This window comes from Orycteropus afer, unplaced genomic scaffold (genome assembly GCF_000298275.1).
Source record: "Orycteropus afer afer isolate SDZICR_OR568_19922 unplaced genomic scaffold, OryAfe1.0 scaffold00357, whole genome shotgun sequence".
NCBI lineage: Eukaryota > Metazoa > Chordata > Mammalia > Tubulidentata > Orycteropodidae > Orycteropus > Orycteropus afer.
The window spans coordinates 1,510,464-1,531,762 of NW_006921944.1; the positions used below are offsets into that span (position 1 = coordinate 1,510,464).

A 21,299-nucleotide genomic window follows, 5' to 3' on the forward strand; every position below is an offset into this window, starting at 1 on the left:
AAAGGAAAGTGGCTTAGAGTAAAAATACCAAAAGAGAAAGAAAGAGAGCAAGAAAATGTACATAGTGTGTGGTGAGAAAAGTGTGGCACAGAAAAAACAAAACCAAACTCACTGCCATCAAGTAAAATCCGACTCATAGTGACCACTCCTTGGGTTTCTGAGGCAGTATCTGTCTGGAAGTAGATTGCCCAATCTTCCTTCTGAGAAGTGGCTGGTGAATTTGAAATACCAGCCTTCTGTTTAGCAGTCAAATGCCTCAGGCACTACACTACCAGAGCACATTAAAGACTAAAAGAAAATCAGTGTGGTTGGAGATCAGAGAGTAAGTGGAGGAGTGGGGCTCAATTATACTGGAAGCTGGTAGAACCACAGGGCCTAATGTTGTTGTTACATGCCATCAACTCGGCCCAGACTCATAGCTACCCCTCCTTGGGTTTCTGAGGTGGTATCACTACGGAAGTAGACTGCCCAACCTTCCTTCCAAGGAGTGGCTGGTGGGTTTGAAATGCCAGCCCTCTGGTTAGCAGTCAAGTGCCTTAGGCACTATGCTAATGATTTGGTCTTTAACAAATAACTGAAAGCTATACAAGGGTTTTAAGTTGAGGTATGTGCTAACCAGATCTGAAGAGTTTGAACCTCCAGCCTTCTGGTTAACAGTCAAGTGCCTTAGGCACTATGCTAATGATTTGGTCTTTAACAAATAACTGAAAGCTATACAAGGGTTTTAAGTTGAGGTATGTGCTAACCAGATCTGAAAAAAAAAAAGTCACTCTGACTGCAATGGATATAATGGAAGCCTAAGGAAGGTTGGGCAATCCCACTTCCGTAGTGATATTGCCTTGGAAACCCAAGGAGGGGTCGCTATGAGTCGGGACCGACTCAATGGCACATAACAACAACAACAACAATGTATATCTCATACTACCATCTAATAAAGATAAGGCATAAGGATTTGTTTCACAGAATAAATCAGAAAATCAGCCTCCTTCCTTCATGTAACTCCCACCTACTCTAGTTTAACTATTGTTGTTATTGTTAGGTGTCGTTGAGTTGGCTGTGACTCATAGTGACCCTGTGTACAACAGAATGAAACACTGTCTGGTCCTGTGCCATCCTCAAAAGCCCTTCTGTGTTTGAGTCCATTATTGCAGACAGCATGTCAGTCTTTCTCACTATGAGTCTTCCTCTTTTTCACTGACCCTTTACTTTACCAAGCATCATGTCCTTCTCTGGGAACTGGTTCCTCCTGATACGTTCAAAGTACATGAGACAAAGTCTCTCCTCTTCACTTCTAAAGAGCATTCTGGCTGTACTTCTTCTAAGGCATATTTGGTCATCCCTCTGGCAGTCAAATATTCAATAATTTTCACTAACACCATAATTTAAAGGCCTCAGTTTTTCTTTGATTTTTCCTTATTCACTGTCCAGCTTTCACATGCATATGAGGCAATTGAAATGACCACAGCTTGGGTAAGGCATACCATAGCCCTCAAAGAGACAACTTTATTTACTAAAACTTTTAACGATTTCACTTTTAGCAGATTTGTCCAATGAAATACATCATTTGATTTTTTAACTGCTTTCATCCATAGGCATAGTGGATCCAAGTAAAATGAAATCCTTGACAACATCAATCTTTACAGTGTTTATCATGATGTTGCTTATTGGTCCAGTTGAGAGGATTTTTGTTTTCTTTATGTTGAAGTGTAATTCCTACTGAAGGCTGTAGTCTTTGATCTTCATTAGTGAGTGCTTCAAGTCCCCTTGGCTTTCAGCAAGGAGGGTTGTGTCATTTGTATATTGCAGGTTGTTAATGAGTCTTCCTTGAATCCCAATGCCACATTCATATTCATGTAGTCCAGCATCTCAGATTATTTGCTCAGTATATAGATTTAATAAGTATGGTGAAAGGCTTCAACCCTAACACACACCTTCCTGATTTTAAGCACATGCAGTATCTGCTTATTCTGTTCAAGTGACTTCCTCTTTGTGTATGCACAGGTTCCACCAGAGTACAATTAAGTGTTCTGTAATTTCCATTCATCACAATGTTGTCTATAGTTATTATGATCCACACATTGCTTCCCATAGTCAAGAAAATGTGGGTAAATATATTTCTGGTATTTTGTACTTTCATCCAAGATCCATCTGGCATCAGCATTGATATCCCTTGTTTGAAGTCCTCTTCTTAATATTGCTTGGATTTCTCCCATGTTGATGTACTGCTGCAACCATTTTTGAAATATCTTCAGCCTACTTCACTTGTGTGTGATAGCAATGATATCGTTCTATGATTTCCACATTCTGTTTTGGATCACTTTTCTTTGGAATGGAGAGATATAGATAGATCTCTTCCAGTTGGTTGGACAGGTAGCTGTCTTCCAAATTTCTTGGCATAGATGACTGAGTACTTCCAGCGTTGCATTTGTTTGTTGAAACATCTCAATTGGTATTCCATCATTTCCTGGAGCCTAGTTTTTCAGTGCCTTCAGAACAGCTTGGGCTTCGTCCTGCCGTACCATCAGATCTTGAGCATATGGTACCTTCTGAAATGGTTTAACGTTGAACAATTCTTTTGGTGTAATGATTGTATATTCCTTCCATCTTCTTTTGATGCTTCCTGCATCATTCAATATTTTGCCTATAGAATAATTCAACATTACAGCTCAAGGCTTGTATTTTTTTTTTCTTCAGTTCTTGCAACTTGAGAAATTCTTCCCTTTTGGTTTTCTAACTCCAGGTCATTGCACAGTTTATTATAGTATTTTTCTTTGTCTTCTTGCAGTACCATTTGAAATGTTATGTTCAGCTCTTTTACTTCATCATTTCTCCCATTCACTTTAGCTAAGCTGCATTCAAGAGCAAGTTTCAGGGTCTCTTCTGACAACCATTTTGGTCTTATCTTTCATGTCTTTTTAAATGATTGTTTGCTTTCTTCATGTATGATGATGTCATCCCAGAACTTGTCTAGTCTTTGGTCATTAGTACTCAATGTGTCTCTAGTCTTAAGATAGTCTCTAAATTCAGGTGGAATATATTCAAGGTTGTAGTTGGCACTCATGAACTTCTTTTAATTTTCTTCAGTTTTAACTTGTATTTGTGTTTTGGTTCCCTAGTACTGTTACAAACGTACCACAGATGTATGGCTTTAACAAATGAGGATTTATCTTTTTACAGTTTGGAAGACTAGAAGTCTCAGTTCACATTTTAGCTCTAGGGGCTGGGTAAAAAGCCCCTCAACCTTGGGCTTTAGTTCTGCCTTGTGCACCCAGCCCATTGGAGCTGGAGACGTCTCTTCATTCAGGCAGGTGCTGTCTGCTAAGGCTGACAAGATCAACAAGTAAAATAGCACAGTCCCAAGAATATCAAGCAATAAGACAGGCCACTAGTTCAAGTCCAGAAATAGTCCCAAGATCAGCAAAAACATGGTAGGATGCTGAATGAAGACTTGGCTATGTGCAGGATCCAAGTGTGCCCAAAAGCTCAGAGACCTTTCTCAAAGCTGCTTCTTATGTACTGGAAGCAGACCACCAGTCTCATCATGAGGAATAATTACATCCAGCTTCCCAGCCACTCAAAACCAGGCCCAGCCATACAGATATATAACCTTAACTACCACAACTTGTGTATGAGCAATTGATGAGAGCTTCCACAGCCGGCCACTGGTGACTATTATGATTGTATTGAGCTTCTCCATCACCTCTTTCCACAAAGGTAGTCAATTTGATTCTTGTGTATTCCATCTGGCAAAGTCTATGTGTATATTTTCCATTTATGTCATTGAAAAAAGGTATTTCTAATGAATAGGTCATTGGCCTTGAAGAATTCTGCCATGTCCTGTCCAGCTTTCTTTTACTCATGAAAGCCATATTTTCCAAGTATTGGTCCTATTTCTTTATTTCCAACTTTTACTTTCCACTCATCAATAATTATTGTTGCATCCTGATTGCATATTTCAGCAATTTCATTCTATAGAAGCTGGTAAAAATCTTTACTTTCTTTATCTTTGGCATTAGTGGTTGGTGCATACATTTGAAGAGTAGTGTTAACTGGTGTATCTTGTAGATATATGGATATTATGAAGCATTGTACTGCAGGATAGATCTTGCAATGTTCTTTATGACAATGAATATAATGTCATTTCTATTCAATTTTTCACTCCCAGTTGTGCAGACCATATGGTTGTCTGATTTAAAATGGCCAATATCAGCCTATTTCATCTCACTAATGCCTAGGATAGCTATCTTCAAACATTCTATTCCTTTTTAACAACTTTTCAATTTTCCTAGATTCATACTTTGTACATTCCTCATTTGATTATTAATGAATATTTGCAGGTGTTTCTCCTCATTTTTAGTCATGCCAAAATGAGTTTACCTGAATCCTCTCTGCTCATCTGGTGGATAGGTATTATAGATTGAATTCCATCCCCAATAAATATGTATCATCAATTCTTAACACTTATACCTATGGATGTAATCAGATTTGGTAGTTGGGTTTTCTTTGTTGTTTGTGAGATCATATCTGTGTAGAGTGTGCCTTAAACCAATCACTTTTGAGATATGAAAATAACAGTTAGGCACAGGAAAGGATCACAAATGGAGGAGATGATGCATGCCACATGAAGATTACCAAGGAAGTAAAGAACAGAAACTGAAAAGAACATGCACCTTCCTCCAGAGCCAACAGAGAGAGGTGAAAAGAGAGAACCTTTTTCTAGAGCTTATGCCTTAAATTCTGACCTGTAGCTTCCTAAACTGTAAGAAAATGAATTTCTGTTTGTTCAAGGCACCCACTTGTAGTATTTCTTTTATAGAAGCACTAAGAAATTAAGACAGTAAGAAATGAACCAGCTGATTCACACAAGCAGGTTTAATGTTTCAGCTCAACAAAATGCCACCTATTTTCAAGGGAGGCTAGGGAAAGTTATCTCTTGGTGTGTCCAAGAGGAAAAGAAAACAGATCACTATGACCACAAAGCATTATTTCTTCCTCAGAAATAAATCCTAAATTGGAGCAGTTTGTAGTTAAAAAACAAAACAAAACAAAACAAAAAAAACAGTTTTATTTTTCTTAAAACAGGCAGTCTTGTTATGATAGAATTCAGCAACCACATAAGGGAGTATGCCCAGCATGTTCCAATGTCTAAACAAATATTTGTCTCAGTACTCTAAGAATTTTAATGTTCTGGATTCTTAAATAATAGCATAGATATCTCTCTTACAACTGGCTCTAATTTCTTAGAGACAGACGGAAGGGAATGAATTTGCAGCATAGTAGTCAATTTACGTGAGAGTCGGCTTGTCTCCTGAAGGATCCTTGGGAACCATCTTCCCTGCAGCATGGGGATGAATTCCATTGCAGCTTTGATATTTTGCATGCTATTAGTCCATTCTTTCTGCCTACCTTCAGGGCTCCCAACATTATGTAAATCTAACCACTATAGGCAAACTATCTCTCTCTACTGCTGACAACTTATGTCATATGCCCAGTGGTGAATAACAGTACCACACAGTGTGCTATTAGGCAGATGTGAATACATTCTGTCATTTTCCTTGCTGAAGTTTTTACCCATATGTACCCATATTAGCTCCACTCAAAAATAACTCACTGCTGTCGAGTCATTCCAACTCACAGCAACCCCTCCTTGGGTTTCTGAGGCAGTATCTCTATGGAAATAAATTGCCCAGTCTTCCTTCCAAAGAGTGGCTGGTGAGTTTGAACCACCAGCCTTTAGTTAGCAGTCAAATGCCTTAGACACTATGCCACCAGAGCTCCCATTAGCAACACTGTACATTTTATTTTCTCTAAATCACACTTTTTGTGTCTTCCTTGGTTCTACCTGCCAAGTACAGTTTAAGGAGATGGGAAAGGACAGTTACAAATTTCATGTGGAAAGGAAAGAGATCTTGGATAAGCAAAGCACTATTGAAGAAGAAGAACAAAGTAGGAGGTCTCAAACTTCTCCAACCCACAACCTACCATACAACTATGCTAGTAAAAACAGCCTGGTATTGGTACAACAAAAGACCCATAGAACAATGGACAAATTAAGAACTCTGAATTAAATCCATCCATCTATGGGCAGCTATTCTTTGATTAATGATAAAAATCCATTAAATGGGGAAAACAATTGCTTTAACAAATGGTGCTGGCCAAACAAGATTTACACAAAAAGGAAACAAGATTAATACTTCATACCACATACAAAAACTAATTCAAGATGGATCAAAGACCCTAATATAAAACCTAAAACCATAAAGATCATCAAAGTAAAAATAGGACTCCTTGGGCAAATTAGGGGCTCTAATTTATGACATTACTACACTACACTATTAGACATAAACAAAAACGCACAAGCAGTAAAATATAAGCTAGACAACTGGGACTTTATAATAATTAAATTCTTATCCACATCAAAAAACTTATCCAAAAGAGTAGAAAGGGAACATACCCATTGGGAAAAAAAATATTTGGCAATAACATATCCAACAAAGGATGGGATTTTTATTTCTAAAAAAAAAAAAAAATTGTAGAAAACTCCAACACCTCAACTACAAATAGGTAAATATTTTTTTAAGAAAAGGTAGAGGCCATGAACAGACAGTTCATTGATGAAGATATTCAAGCAACCAAGAAACACATGAAGAAGTGCTCACAGTCATTACACATAAGAGAGATGCAAATTAAAACAGCAATGTGATATTATGTCACCCTCACAATAATAGAAAAGTTCAATAAGACAAAAAAACAATGCTGGTGAGAGGATGGAGAGATTAAGATTGTTATATACTGCTGATGGGACCATAAAATGGTGCAACCACTTTTGGATAAAACTCAGAAGGCAGATATGGATAGGAAAGAAGGACAAAAGGAAATTGCAAACACAGGGAAGAAGTGGGAAGAGTGAATTTACATCATCTGGCCAGCGTTCAATATCACAAAATCAAACTTGTATGAACAGTTGAATGGAAAACCAATTTCCTCCATAAACTTCACTCATACCACAATGAAAAGTTTTAAAGACATATTTTGGAAAATAAGAGTCTATGTTAATGTGAAGTTTATGTTTAGATGTAGTTCTGCTTCACAGAAGAGCAAGTTGGAGATCAAACCAGGCTAGCAACTTAAAATCTTCACAGAGAAATGCCTTAATATTGATCTTTTTTTGTTGGTTGAAGAGCTGTCATGAAGATCTATGACTTATGTGGATTGTGGTAGAGGTTACAGGTAGTTTTTCTAGATTGTGTTTCTCCATACAAGGTTTTACAGAAATATAGCTGAATGTTTCGAAAGGTACATTAAGAGAGAGGAAGTTTATTTTCTAATAGTTGATTTACAGAAACATGGGGTTCAGTTTCTGATATTCCTTCTGAATTGTGTATACGTTTATTGACAAGGGAATGCAAGTGGAAGCTAGAAAGATAAACCTTGTTGTTAAGTGCTATGGAGCTGATTTAAACTGATAGTGATCTCATGTGATAGAGTGAAATATTCCACAGGGTTTTTGTGGCTTTAATCTTTAAAGAAGTAGATCACCTAGTCTTTTTCCTGTGAAGCCTCTGGGTAGGTTTGAATCACCAAACTTTAGATTAGCCATTGAGGGTTTAACTGCTGAGTCACCAGAGCTCCTTAGAAAAATAAACTTAGTGGAAAGAAATATTTAAGATTCCAAGGATCTGGGATATTTTATTATTTGTTGTTGTTATGTGCCGTCAAGTCGAACCCGACTCATAGCCACCCCTCCTCGGGCTTCCGAGGCAGTATCACTACGGAAGTAGATTGCCCCATCTTCCTTCCCAGGAGTGGCTGGTGGATTTGAACTGCCAGCCTTCTGGTTAGCAGTCAAGTGCCTTAGGCACTATTCTACCAGAGCTTCTATTTTATTATTTAGGGAAACCCAAAAGTCTAAGTACTTTCCACTATTCTGTAATATGAGGAAATAGGAGATAGTAGTAGACAGCCAAAACATAACCGCCTTATATTGGCCAGATACCTACTGTTTATTTCAAGGATATTTTATGAACTAAGAAATCCTAAGCCCATTTTGAAATACAATGGAAATCTCTGAAGGCTTCTGGAGCAAGCTCTGAATTTGTAGCAGCCCGAGAGTTTAGGAATGGGTACTAGGATTTGTTGCTCCTAGCTAAGAGTTCTAGTGATTTAGTGCCAGTTTACAGATTTATAGATTAGAGGTCATGGCCATTGCCCAAGGGACAAAAATGCACTATGTTCTCAAAAAGGTTCAAAAATGGAAAGTAAAGTGGTAATTATCTCATTTCTTTAGCACAGATACTTAATTCTTCCATGATGTATTTTATTTATTGATATAATACTTACTTCCTAATTATCTCACTATTTGCTATAAAAATTTACAAATTTAAACATGTAAAATTGTTCAAATAAAATATGTGTTTTTATATGCTGCAACTATATCTATGAATAATTAGAATATACAGGAGGCAAAGATATGAAAACTTCTTCGCCATGAGCAAATACCTTAATGGAATGAGTCACCAGGCTTGGGGCCTCAGACCATAGTCTCAGGGGACATCAAGGCTGATCAGCATAACATAATCCACCATCCATAGGATATAGACAATGTTCTATATCCTAATTAGGTGAGTAGCAACTGGGATCTTAAAAACTTGTGTATAGCCATCTAAGGTGCAACTATTGGTCTCCCCCCACGTGGAGAAAAGAAGAGTGAAAAAAATCAAAGAAACTATTGGTCCAAAGGATTAATGGACAATTCAACTCTATCATGTACTACTCTGAGATCAGAAGAATTAGATGGTTCCTGGCTACTACCTCTGACTGTTCTGGAAGGGATTGAAAAAGGAAGTCTTAGATAGAGTAGCAGAAAAAATGTGGAACAAAACTAAAAAAAAAAAAAAAAAAAATACCGGAATTACTGGTCTGATAGAGACTAATGGAACCTCTGAGACTATGGACCTTAGACAGCCTTTAACCTTGGAACAGAACTTACCCCTGTGGCACAACTTTCAGCCAAATGATAGGCCTAAAAGGTGACTAATAACATGGGGGTAAGCACTCCTTAGAACAATCAACCATGTGAGATCAAAAGGGCAGCATTTACCCAGGGATAAAGCTCAGAAGGGAGACAGAGATAGGAAAAAAGGATGAATGGAAATAGTGAACACAGAAGGAAGTGTGCTGTTACATTGTGGGGATTGCAGGCAGTGGCACAAATAAAAATATGTATAAATTATTGAATGGAAAACTATTTTTTCAGTAAAATTTCACCCAAATGACAATAAAAAGTTTAAAAAAATTAAAATTAAAAAAATATATTTGTGAAAAATGCAATATCTGAAAAGCACAAATAAGAATAAAAAATACTAAAATACTAGTATATATTGGCCAAAAGATGAAAAATATTTAAAAATTATATCAAAATATCTTTGCAGTGATAGTTTTCTTAGTAATAGTGAAAAAGAATACCACTTAAATCATCTTTCAATTTATTATAAACATGCAAATATTCAGGTTTTGTAGCAATTGCACCTGTTGGGTTCTTTAAATGTCTATTATCATTGCTCAGCCAATTCAGTTAGATGAAAATATCACTACTAGAAAAATCTTTGCTTTTATATCTTGCCTTTCTGATAGTGCCTATTAATAATTTCTAATTATTAACAGAATAATAAAAAATATTTCAGAAATAGAATTCTACTTATGGGATTTTATCTACATATAAATGGTTACAAATCTGAAAGCTAATTGGAAATTTTAGCATTTGGAACTGTAAGCTTCCTCAGAAATAATTTAACTCCTTTTTCACATGAAGAAACCACAATCTGCAGAAGATGTTTTACGTGCTTTGAGATTTTGGGCAATTTACCACAGAGCTAAGGGCCTCACTCAGATCTCTAGGTTTATTTCTATGTCTACCCTGTCCGTATAACTCCAACAAGAAATTTTTGTGCCAGGTACTAATCTAAGTGTTTTGCCAGTATTAACTCTTTCAATTCCCTAAACAGCCCTTTGAGGTAGGTGTTTCTGGATGTGCCTGACATAGAGTAATTTTTCAGTAAATATTAGTTATTTTTAACAAGGATTTAAGCAGACAAGTGACCTCACTGAATTTACACTTTAGAAAGATTTTAAAGGTTTGGAGAAACATTTGAGGGAGCAAGTAAGCTCTTTAAAAGATGCCGGAAGAGATCATGTGAGAGAGATGAGGCATGAGCTCCGGATTTGCTACTGGGCTACAGAAGCGGTTAATGGAGATGAAGCTAACAGAAATTAGTGATTGCTGACATACATGAGATAAGGAAGCTAGAAATGTTTAGTCCCTGAAACCATAAATTCAAAATCTCTCAATCCTCTTTACAGCTCTTCTTCTCTGTTTATTCTACTACTTCTTGTTACTTGCTCTATTACACCCCAGTACTTTAGTGCTTATAATTCTTCACATTTCCTTATTAATCCAACCTAGTTACCATTGTCTCACATTTAATAATTCTTGGCACAATTCTCAAACCTTCTCAAACAAAATTCTTTTGTTTTTACTTGGCAAAACCCTTCTAGATTAATGCAGCTGTCTAGCTTCTCAATGAAACCTGGGCTACTCAAATATCCTAGAGAAAATCATGAAGGCTTGTAAATTTGAATTGATACAAATATTTGGATTCAGTGTCCCATTCACTCCCCCCCTTGTAAGAACACCAGATGGGCTCCTCCTCTTCTCAGATGCCAATTCACCTCTTGTGGACCTTGCCTTACTTGACTACTCTATCTCATCATTTTTCTATCCTGGGTCTTTTTGACATATGAAAATCTTTCTAAGCCTTACATTCAGTCTCCCTCAGCCTTTTATTTCTCTTCAGTTCCTGCCCTATCTTTGACCTCCCCCTCATAGCCAGAAGTTGAATCATCATTGTTATGTTAGTGTCTCTCAGGGTTATGTCCTTGGTCTTCTGCTTAATCTATTCACCTCTTCTGGACATCTCCTCCTTGTGTCCTCCCATGTGGATTGAGAATCTTTCTATTCTAGCAGCACCAATGTAGTCTCATCACATTAAGACTACAAGATTATTCAGATTTCAGTTTGTGCAGAAGGATCATATTTTATCCAGGTTTCCATCTAGTCACCAGGACAGTGCCTCAGTCAGACTGGGCGATTGATATGTGTTTACTGAATCACATAAGTGAAATAAATAAATAAATGTCAGTGTTAAAGCCAGAGAACAGTATCCATTTGTAATGTGATAGCAGTAAATGTAATTTTCATGCATATTTTCTAGAACATATCTTTGGTAAAACAAGGCAAAATTATATTCTTAATTTTGTTTATGTATGTTTTTGATTTATTCTTTCCTATAAAGTTTGAGTTAAGTATATGCCTGACAAAAAGAAAACACCATTCCTATTCAGAATTTTGTGAATTTGTAAAGTTTGTTCCCTATCTTTAATTCAGCATAGACTTAATTCTTATACATTTTTACTTACTATCTCTCTAGTCATAGTCATTTTATCATTCAACCTAGTGCAAACAGTTCATCAGGTCTCTAACAAGAGAACAATGACACAAAAAAATGGAAATCTATATTATGAACAGGTCCTAAATCAACCCTCTCTGATTAATTCCCCCTTTATTTTCAACGTCTAACTCATCCTGACTGAATCAATCAAAAAGCTATTACTTTCATACTTGGAAATGTTCCTTTCAAAATCAATAAAAGCACAGTTCAATTTTAATATACAATATATTACAAAAATGAAAATTCCCAGTTACTTGATGTGGAAATTTATGAAAAAGTATGGTTGAAGAACTCTTCATGGCTGCACACACACACACACACACACACACATACATATACATAGTTCTTCTTTGCAAGCTTTATATTTATTTCAACTATGTTTTCACCACCATTGAATTTTTGGATTTTTATATGTTAGCATTAATTTATGATAAGATAGTGAGTTGATATATACTGAATTTTTGCCCATGCTGTACAAATCCAAATCATATGCATTGAATGAATCAGCATCTTTTATAAAGCTGTAGCTCTAATAGATGATTCTACATGCAAAAGAAAAATTATATTAGCTATCCAAAAACACCTCTAATAAGATTGTGTTAAATTCTTCATAGGGGACATTAAAAACATCGAGCTGCATAATTGAGAAATAGTTTGTATCATTCATTAATGAGGAATGAATTGAAACTCAGGCTTCTATCTGAAAATGATTAATTGGCTTATGCATCTATACTCAGGAATATCTATTATCTGATATGTTTTAATCACCATTCATCTGTGCTTCTACAATAGTTAAGCATGTTTATAATATTGACAGTGTTTCAATTCAATTTGTTTAGTATTCTTGTATGCCCTTTTATTTCATTTGAAAATGCAAAATGCCTAGTATAAGATGTATAATGATATCTGAAGTGAAGTTTTTACCAAACAGAATATCTTTCTATTAGATAAAGTCAGCTAGTATGGGTGTTACAATATATTATAATGATAACTTACAGAATAAGTTACTGTTACAGTATGTTATTTTGTCATTTTTAAGAAAAATTTACTGTATCATTGCAGACTTTTTTACTGACCATCCATGAACTTTCTGAAATTTCTGTATCCTTTGTTTGAATGTGATCACATGGTCATGCAAGAGAAGTGTCTACATCATCAGAAGTTGACAATTTTCAGTGTAGTGTGTGTGCTTAGTGTAAGGTAAAATTGAGTTTGGTGTATGAGTGATGGATGAATTTTTCCTGAGTGATGGATAACTGTTCATTCTGTTAATGGCATTTCATCTATCAACTACTTTTGATACGGTTGATCACAACATGTTTGTAACTCAATTTTGTGGATTAACTGAGGTGAAAGTGATACCTTTTCAAAGTTCCTCTAATACAAATTTTCAGCCCTTGGGAGTAGGATGGATTATATTATCTGCCGAGATGCTTCTCCATGTGAATCCTTTACTGTCAGCTTCCTTGTTCGTCAAACCATATCTCTTCTGTATTAGCAGCAGAAATAGAGCCTTACATTATTAAATAATTTTTCTGTGTCATGGAATATGTGTGTCTCTAAATCTGCATCCCTTCCTATAAGTAGGACAGAAAATAAACAAAAGCTGGTGAATTATAAAGGGTAGTCAAAATTTGAGGAAACTTGCACTGGACTGAATTTCTTAATTGTTTTGTTGTTGTTTCTTTCAATCAAAAAGTAAAACCAACAACAACAACAAAACACATAAGGAAAATAGATATTATCAGAGAAATAGCAGAAACAACAAGTAGCTTATTTCAAACAACATTAGAATAATCATAAAAAATAAAATATGTAATTTTAAAATAAACATTTAAAAAGGATTAAAAACATGAGTAAGGAGAAAAGATAATTCATTGTTTTTATTTTCCTGCTTAGTATTTGCCAAACCTTTTTTTTTTTTTTAAGATTTTTGAATCTTTTTGTTTTTAGTGCATTTCTGATAGATACTCTTTAATATTTTTACTCTTTAATATTATTAGAAATATTTTTTTCTGTTAAAAAACAAAAATTTGTTTTTATTGATTGATATATTTTATAATATGTTTATTTTGTTTTTCTTGTATTTAACATCACTTCCCCTATTTCTTTTGACAATATCTAATTGATCCCTACTCTGAATGACACTAAGATTAGCCTCCACATTCTTTCTAAGTTCTCCATTATTGATATACTATTCAATTTCAGTTGCCTCATATGTAGGTGAAATCTGGACAAGGAATAAAGAATAAAGAAGACCGAAGAAGAGTTGATACTTTTGAGTAGTGATGTTGGTGAAGAATGAAAGTGTCGTGGACTCCTAAAAGAACTAAATCTGTCCTGGAAGAAGTGCAGCTGGAATGCTCCTTGGAAGCAAGAATGGGCAGACTTTGTATCAACTGCGTGGTCATGTTGTCAGAAGGGACCATTCTCTGGAGAAGGATGTCATGCTTGGTAAAGTGGAGGGTCAACGAAAAAGGGAAAGGCCCTCAACAAGATGGATTGATACAGTGGTGGCAGCGATAGGCTCAGGTTAGGGATCATGAGAATGGTACAGGACCGGGTCGTGTTTCCTTCTGTTGTACAGCAGGTCGCTATGAGTCAGAGATGACTCAACGGCACATAACAACAACAACAACATTCAATTTTTGTTATAGGACATTTTGTTTTATTATTATTTTTTATTATTATGATTTGGGTATAAGTTTACAGAGCAAATTGATTTTCCATTCAATATTCATACACATTTTATAACAGAATAATTTAACAACTCTCCCTACTTCCCCCTGTGTTTACGCTTTCCATTCATCCTTCTTTTGTATCCCTTCCGCTCTTCTTAGTTTTATTCCTGGGAAAATGCCACCCTTTTGATCTTATATAGTTTATTATGCTAAGGACTGTATACTTCTATGGTGTAATTGTTCACCTCATAAGCCTGTCTACTGTTTAGCTGAAAGTTGAACGATAGAGGTATGTTCAGTTTCAGGCTTGAACAGTGTCTAAGGACTGAGTTGTGGGAATTCTATCAGTCTCTATCAGACTGTAAGCTTGAGTTTTATTTTATTATTTTGAGTTTTATTCTACAGTTCTCTCTGACTCTATTCATTAACTGTAATTATGATCCCTTTCAGAGCAGTAAGCAGTGGTAGCCAGCCACAATCTAGTTCTTCTGGTCTCTGAGTTGTGGAAGCTGAAGTTAACATGGTCCATTAATACTCTGGACTGATTGTTTCCTTACATCTTTCATTTTCTTCATTCTTCTTTTCTGTGGAAGGGGAGAGACAACAGTTGTACCTTAGATGGTTGCTTACAAGCTTTTAAGACCCAGGGCACTACTCGCCAAATTAGGATGTCGAACCTTGTCTTTGTGGACTATGTTATGACAATTGTCCTTAGAGTCCCCCAAGATTATGGTCCTGAGCCTAAGGTCCAGTGATTCATTCCCTTAAGGTGTTTAGTTATGGCTAAGAAGTTTTCATAGCTTGTAGGCTCTACTATATTTGTGGATATATTTTCAGCAGATATGAATAGCATTATTTCTTAATGCTTGCCTTTACTGTTGAATGTATTTACATTGTCATCTCTTAATTATGATTATAAAAATATCCTTTTATTCCCAGCTATTACAGATGAGCCAATCAAGAATCTAATTGCACTTTCCACTTTCTTTCATTCTTTCTCTTTCTAATATATAGATGAATCACTTGCATATTGTCAATAAAATGTATTTTTACATTTTCTTCACCAATGTTCCCCTTAAATTTATAGATACATGTTTTCAATATTCATATCTTGTCTTTCCGCCAATTTTCACCTACTCATCACTACTTTGCATGAAGTTTGTTCTCTTTCTTTTTTTTCCCCTCAAGAAGACCATATAAACAGTGTCATCTGAAATTACAGTTCTTCAAAACTGTAGACTTTATAGTTGATGAGTATCTTGGGAGAGAAAAGGTAAAGCCATTAGTTTCTCCTTTCACTTCATTTTATAAATATGTTTACCCATTTTCTTGTATCAACTGTTCTTCACTCAGGCAGCTGCTGGCTGCTAAGGCCAACAAGCTCAAGGTGGACAAGTAAAATGGCACAGTCTCAAGATTATCATACAACATGGCAGGCCACTGGTTCAAGTCCAAGAACAATCCTAATATTGGCAGACAATATGGTAGGCTGCTGAACAAAGACTCAGGTACATGTAGGGTCCAGGCATGCCAAAAACTCCAGAGGTCTTTCTCCAAGCTTCTTCTTATACACTGGAAACAGACCATTTCCCTAAGTCAGCTACTGAGCTGCTCCAGTAGATTGCACCATGGAGTTGATTGCCAGTCTCATCATTGGATATAACTACAATGAGCTGCCCAGGCACTCAAAATCAGGCCCAGCCAAGTTGACACATAACCTTAACTACCACATTCTCCAATAATCATTCTTTATTTTCCCTGATCTTTAAAATCCAATTATACAAGTTTGTATCTTAAATCACATATGCTGACATTGTTTTCCTGGAGCATGATTGCATGATGTGAGTTATAAATATAAATGTTAATATATATTAATTCATCTTTTTTATAGCTTCAGAAAATTTTAGGTTAAAAAAAAAGGTTGTTTCTTCTCCAATGACTCTTCCTATACCTATGATTGTCTACCTTGCTTATCGTATGTATCCAATTTTTTTCTAATTCTGTTTGACCTTCCACATTTCTGGGGTTTTTGTATGTTTTTCTTTTTTTGTGTGGGAAAGTTAGGAATTTATTTTGTTTTCTTCTCTCATTGATCTGCTTTATAATTCTTACTTTCTGGGGGGTTCAATTTCCCTTGTTCTCTTTAAAATTTAGTCTTTTCTGAAAATATTTTTACCCTTTAATCCCATTTCTTTCCTGAATTCTGACAGATTCTATTTAACTTTTTGGCTATCTTTTCCCTAAGTTCTTGTATTTTACCTCATGGTCTCCATGTTTTATCAGGTTGACAAAATTTTTATTAAGATTTATAAATGGTTATTATATCTTTCATTTGCTTTGCAGCAATGTTTTTGTGTTGAATAGAAGAGTTGTTATGTTTCTTTTGATCTTTCATCTTATAGTTTCTTTACATGGGTGCTGAGCAAGTTCCTTTAGTGTTTTTCATATCTGAATGTTGAATTTCTTTGACTATTAATAGGAGTTTTCTTTAGGAAGTATATATAGAGATTAATTTGCCCAAGCATCATGGCTCTAGGGCTCTCTCATTTTTGCTGCAGTGACAGACTGTCTCCTAATGTTTGGGGATATTATAGAGCAGCTCCTGTTCTGCCTCCCAGAATACAACATGGCTCAAGACAGTTTCCACCTCTAGCTGATGAGCATTTTATTAGATACTCTTTCTCTGCCTCTCTGAGGATTTCTATCCTATTAATTTCAACTCTACGCTAGCATTTCTGACTCCAGATGGGACCCTCTACTTTTAGGATCATAAATTTGTTTGTGATTTCTAATAATCTGCCACCCATCTGAAGCCCCTATTAGTTCTTTCCGCTACTGGCTTCTATCAGTAGCTTCCTGCCTAGTTCAGTATTGAAAGCATGTTACATAATTTAGAGTTATGTTCACTCTTTGTCTCACAATTTTGCTAAAAATAAAGTCTGTAGTTTTTTTTTTTTTTTTTTTTTTTTAAGCCCCTTTCTGGTTTGGGAGCTCTGGTAGCATAGTGCCTAAGGCACTTGACTGCTAACCAGAAGGCTGGTGGTTCAAACCCACCAGCCACTCCTCGGAAAGAAGATGGAGCAATCTACTTCCGTAGTGATACTGCCTCAGAAACCCAAGGAGGGGTCGCTATGAGTTGGGTCCGACTTGCAGCACATAACAACAACAACAACAAGGTAAGTCAAGGCTCCATGAATTGATGGAATACCCACTGAGATGTTTCAACAAACGGATGCCACTCTGGAAGCACTCACTTCTCTATGCCAAGAAATTTGGAAGAACGCTATCTGCCCAACTGACTAGAAAAGATCCATATTTGTACTCATTCCAGAGAAAGGTGATCTCACAGAATGTGGAAAATATCAAACAATATCATTAATATCGCATGAAAGTAAAATTTTGCTGATGATAATTCAAAAATTATTGCAGAAGTGTATTGACAGAGAACTTCCAGAAATGCAAGCTGGATTCAGAGGAGGACATGGAATAAGGAATATCAATGCTGATGTCAGATGGGTCTTGACTGAAAGTAAAGAATACCAGAAAGATGTTTACTTATGTTTTATTGACTATACAAAAGCATTCGATTGTGTGGATCATAACAATTTGTGAATAACATTGAGAAGAATGAGAATTCCAGAACACTTAATTGTACTCATGAGAGACCTGTGTATAGACCAGGAGGCTGTTGTTTGAACACAGGTGGATACTTCATGGTTTAAAATCAGCAAAAGAGTGCATCACCATACTTATTTAAGCTGTATGCTGAGCAAATAATCTGAGAGGCTGCACTATATGAAGAAGAACATGGCATCAGGATTGGAGGAAGACTCATTAACAACCTGTGATACACAGACAACACAACTTTGCTGAAAGTGAGGATGACTTGAAGCACTTACTGATGAAGATTAAAGACTTCAGTCTGTAGTGTGGATTACATCTCAACATAAAGAAAATGAAAATCCTTACAATTGGAAAAATAAGCAGTAACACAATAAATGCAGAAAAGATTGAAGTTGTTAAGCATTTCATATTACTTTGTTCCACAATCAACACCAGTGAAAGCAGCAGTCAAGATATCAGATGATGTATTGCACTGAGCAAATTTGTTGCAAAATATCTCTTTAAAATGCTGAAGAGCAAAGATGTCTCCTTGAAGACTAAAGTGTGCCTAACCCAAGCCATGGTATTTTCAATCATCTCATATGGATGTGAGAGCTGGACAAGGAACAAAGAAGACAGAAGAGTTGATATTTTTGAGTTGTGGTGTTGGTGAATAATACTGAAAGTACCATGTAGTACCAGAAAAACTAACAAATCTTTCCTGGGGGAAGTGCAGCTGGAATGCTACTTGGAAGCGAGAATGGCCAGACTGCATCTCACCCACTTTGGTCTTGTTGTCAGAAGGGACCATTATCTGGAGAAGGGTGTCATGCTTGGTAAATTGGAGGGCCAATGAAAAAGGGGAAGGCCCTCAATGAGATGGATTGACTCAGTGATGGGCTCAGGTATAGCAAGGATTCTGAGGCTGGCACAGGAATGGGCAGTGTTTCATTCTGTTGTACATAGGGTCACTATAAGTTGGAGCTGACTCAGTGGCACCTAACAATTACAACAACAAGATAATTCAGAACTAAGGTACTATATGGAAATATATGGATCTTTGCATATGTTTAAACAATGGAACATTTAAAATTGCCATTATTTCATATGCTCTGAATTATCTCTTCTCAAAAAATTTAGTTTGTTGTGTGCTTTAGCTTTAAGTTTTACTCTTTAATATAATTATACATATAAACCTAATACAAAAAATGATAAATATATTTTTAATATAGACTCTTCTTCAGAGAAGTGAAACTCAACATCTTCTTAAGATTTATTATTATTATTTTTATTATCTTTATTTATGAGCATTTACCTGTGATACAAACTTGACTGCTTTACTTGTGTAGGCACAAAATAATCCTGAAGCCTGTCTGATTATGTTTCACGTCAAGTTTGGTAAATCTACAGAATGGACAGCAGATGTCACTGTTGGATGAAATGAGCCATCTGCTAATTCCACACTCATTTGAAAGTGCCTCTCCAGGCTCCAAATCCTGGGGTTTACTGATAAAGAGGAAAAAATAAAAATTAAACTCAAAACCCCGAGTCAGTTTCACAGCTTGGCCTGGCACCTAAGGGCATGGGATATAAGCCAGTTTTGCAATTAACTGAACTTTTTCATTTGAAATTAAAACGTGTTTTTTTTCAGAGTTTATTCTGCATCGTGGAAAATGACTTGAGATATTAGAATTCTGAGTTCTTGTGTCTTTTTTTTTTGCTTCCCTCTCCCATCTTTTCAACACGAGCCAGCAGGTTTACCTCTAGCAGCATTCCATCTGTTCACACGCAGTGCTTTTAAAAACTATCATGACTGCTAACCATGGTGCACAGAACAGCTAGTTACCATTAAAAGGTAGACTTGAGCAAGGTCAAGAGTGCTTTATCTCCTAAAATCTACCTTCCAATATCTTTTGTTATGCAATGTTACATATTGCAGGTGCCTATTTTCAGTCTTTTTTTCACAACTGAGGATTTAAATCTAGACAATTTTATTTTCAGATAGATCTCATTCCTTGTAAGAAAAAGAAAATAAACAATAGCATTTTCTGAATTTTTTTAAGATGTTTTAGAGTTCACTTGTGTCTGCCATCTTGCCAATTCCACCTGCTAACTTTGGGAAGAATTTTCTCACTTTCTGGCTTAGGGATTCTTCTGGGTTACATGTCAGTCCCACCAGTAAACATTAATTTGTTGATTTAAATGATTTTGGTCTTCAGTTTTCAACTTTATAATTTGTTTCCAAACCAAAACCAAAATCCTTACTGACCAGTCAATTCTCACTCATGGTGACCCTACACAAGTGTGTGTACCTGCCCCATAGGGTTTCTAAGGCTGTAAATCTTTATGGAAATAGACTGCCACATCTTTTTCTGGAGCAGCTGGTGAGTTCAAATTACCATCTTATCAGTAAGCAGCCTAAGTGCAACCACAAAACAATACAAAACTCACTGCTGTCGAGTTGATTCCAACTCATAGCGACCTTTCCTTGGCTTTCAGAAGTGGTATGTCTCCAGAAGTAGATTGCCCAGTCTTCCTTCCAAGAAGTGGCTGGTGGGTTTGAACCACCAGCCTTCTGGTTAGTAGTAAAATGCCTTAGTCACCAGAGTTCCCAACTAAGACTCTTTAATTTATTCCTACTCAACTATTTTTAATTTTGTTTCACAATCCCTTAGCAGAGGAAATACCAAAGCAACATAAATCTTAATTTCTTTGGACCTTATATGAGTTTGTCATCAAGAATTAATGCCTAATGTGCCAGTAGAAGGAGTTTTGGTAGTATAGTAGTTAACACATTTGTCTACTAACCAAAATGGTGGTTTGAAACCTCCCCCCCCCCCCAGCCACTATGTGGGAGAATGATAGAGAGAATGTGCTTCTTTAAAGACTTACAGCCTTGGAAACCCTATGCAGCAGTTCTCCTATGTCCTATAGGATGAAATCAACTAGATGGCAGTTGGTTTGGTTTTCATTTTATAATGTACCAGTATGGTGGTTAAGGGAATGATTGGAAGAAGTCACATACAACTTATATCCTGCCTTTGGGAAACATTGCAGTTAGCAATATTGGATGGATTTCTGTCCCATATATCTTTAACCCAATTCTGCATTTGCACTTTTTTGGTTGATAGAAGGATGAAGTGTGACACTGAGCACAGTGCAGGGTCCATAGTAGATCCTTCCAAACCCAAACCCTCTGTCTGTGGAGTTGATTCCAACTCATAGCAACTTTATAGGACAGGTAGAATTGCCCTACAGCACTCCCAAAGTAGTATTTTTATCAAATCTTTATGGAAGCAGAATGCCTCATCTGTCTCCTATGGAGTGGATTATGAGTTTGAACCACTGATCTTTCAGTTAGCAGCTGAGTGCTTTAAAAATTGTATCACCAGGGCTTCAGGTTACTGTTGTTGTTTGCCGTCAAGTCGGCCCCGACTCATAGCGACCCTCCTTGGGTTTCTGAGGCAGTATCACTAAGGAAGTAGGATTGCCCAACCTTCCTTCTGAG

At 36.2% G+C, this 21,299-nt stretch overlaps 1 protein-coding gene across 1 annotated transcript in view; it reads left to right on the forward strand.

Annotated features, from left to right (window-relative positions):
• GPC5 (glypican 5) overlaps positions 1–21,299 on the forward strand; it is a 1,212,227-nt gene that overhangs the window by 855,774 nt on the left and 335,154 nt on the right. The gene's annotated exons all lie outside the window — the stretch shown is intronic.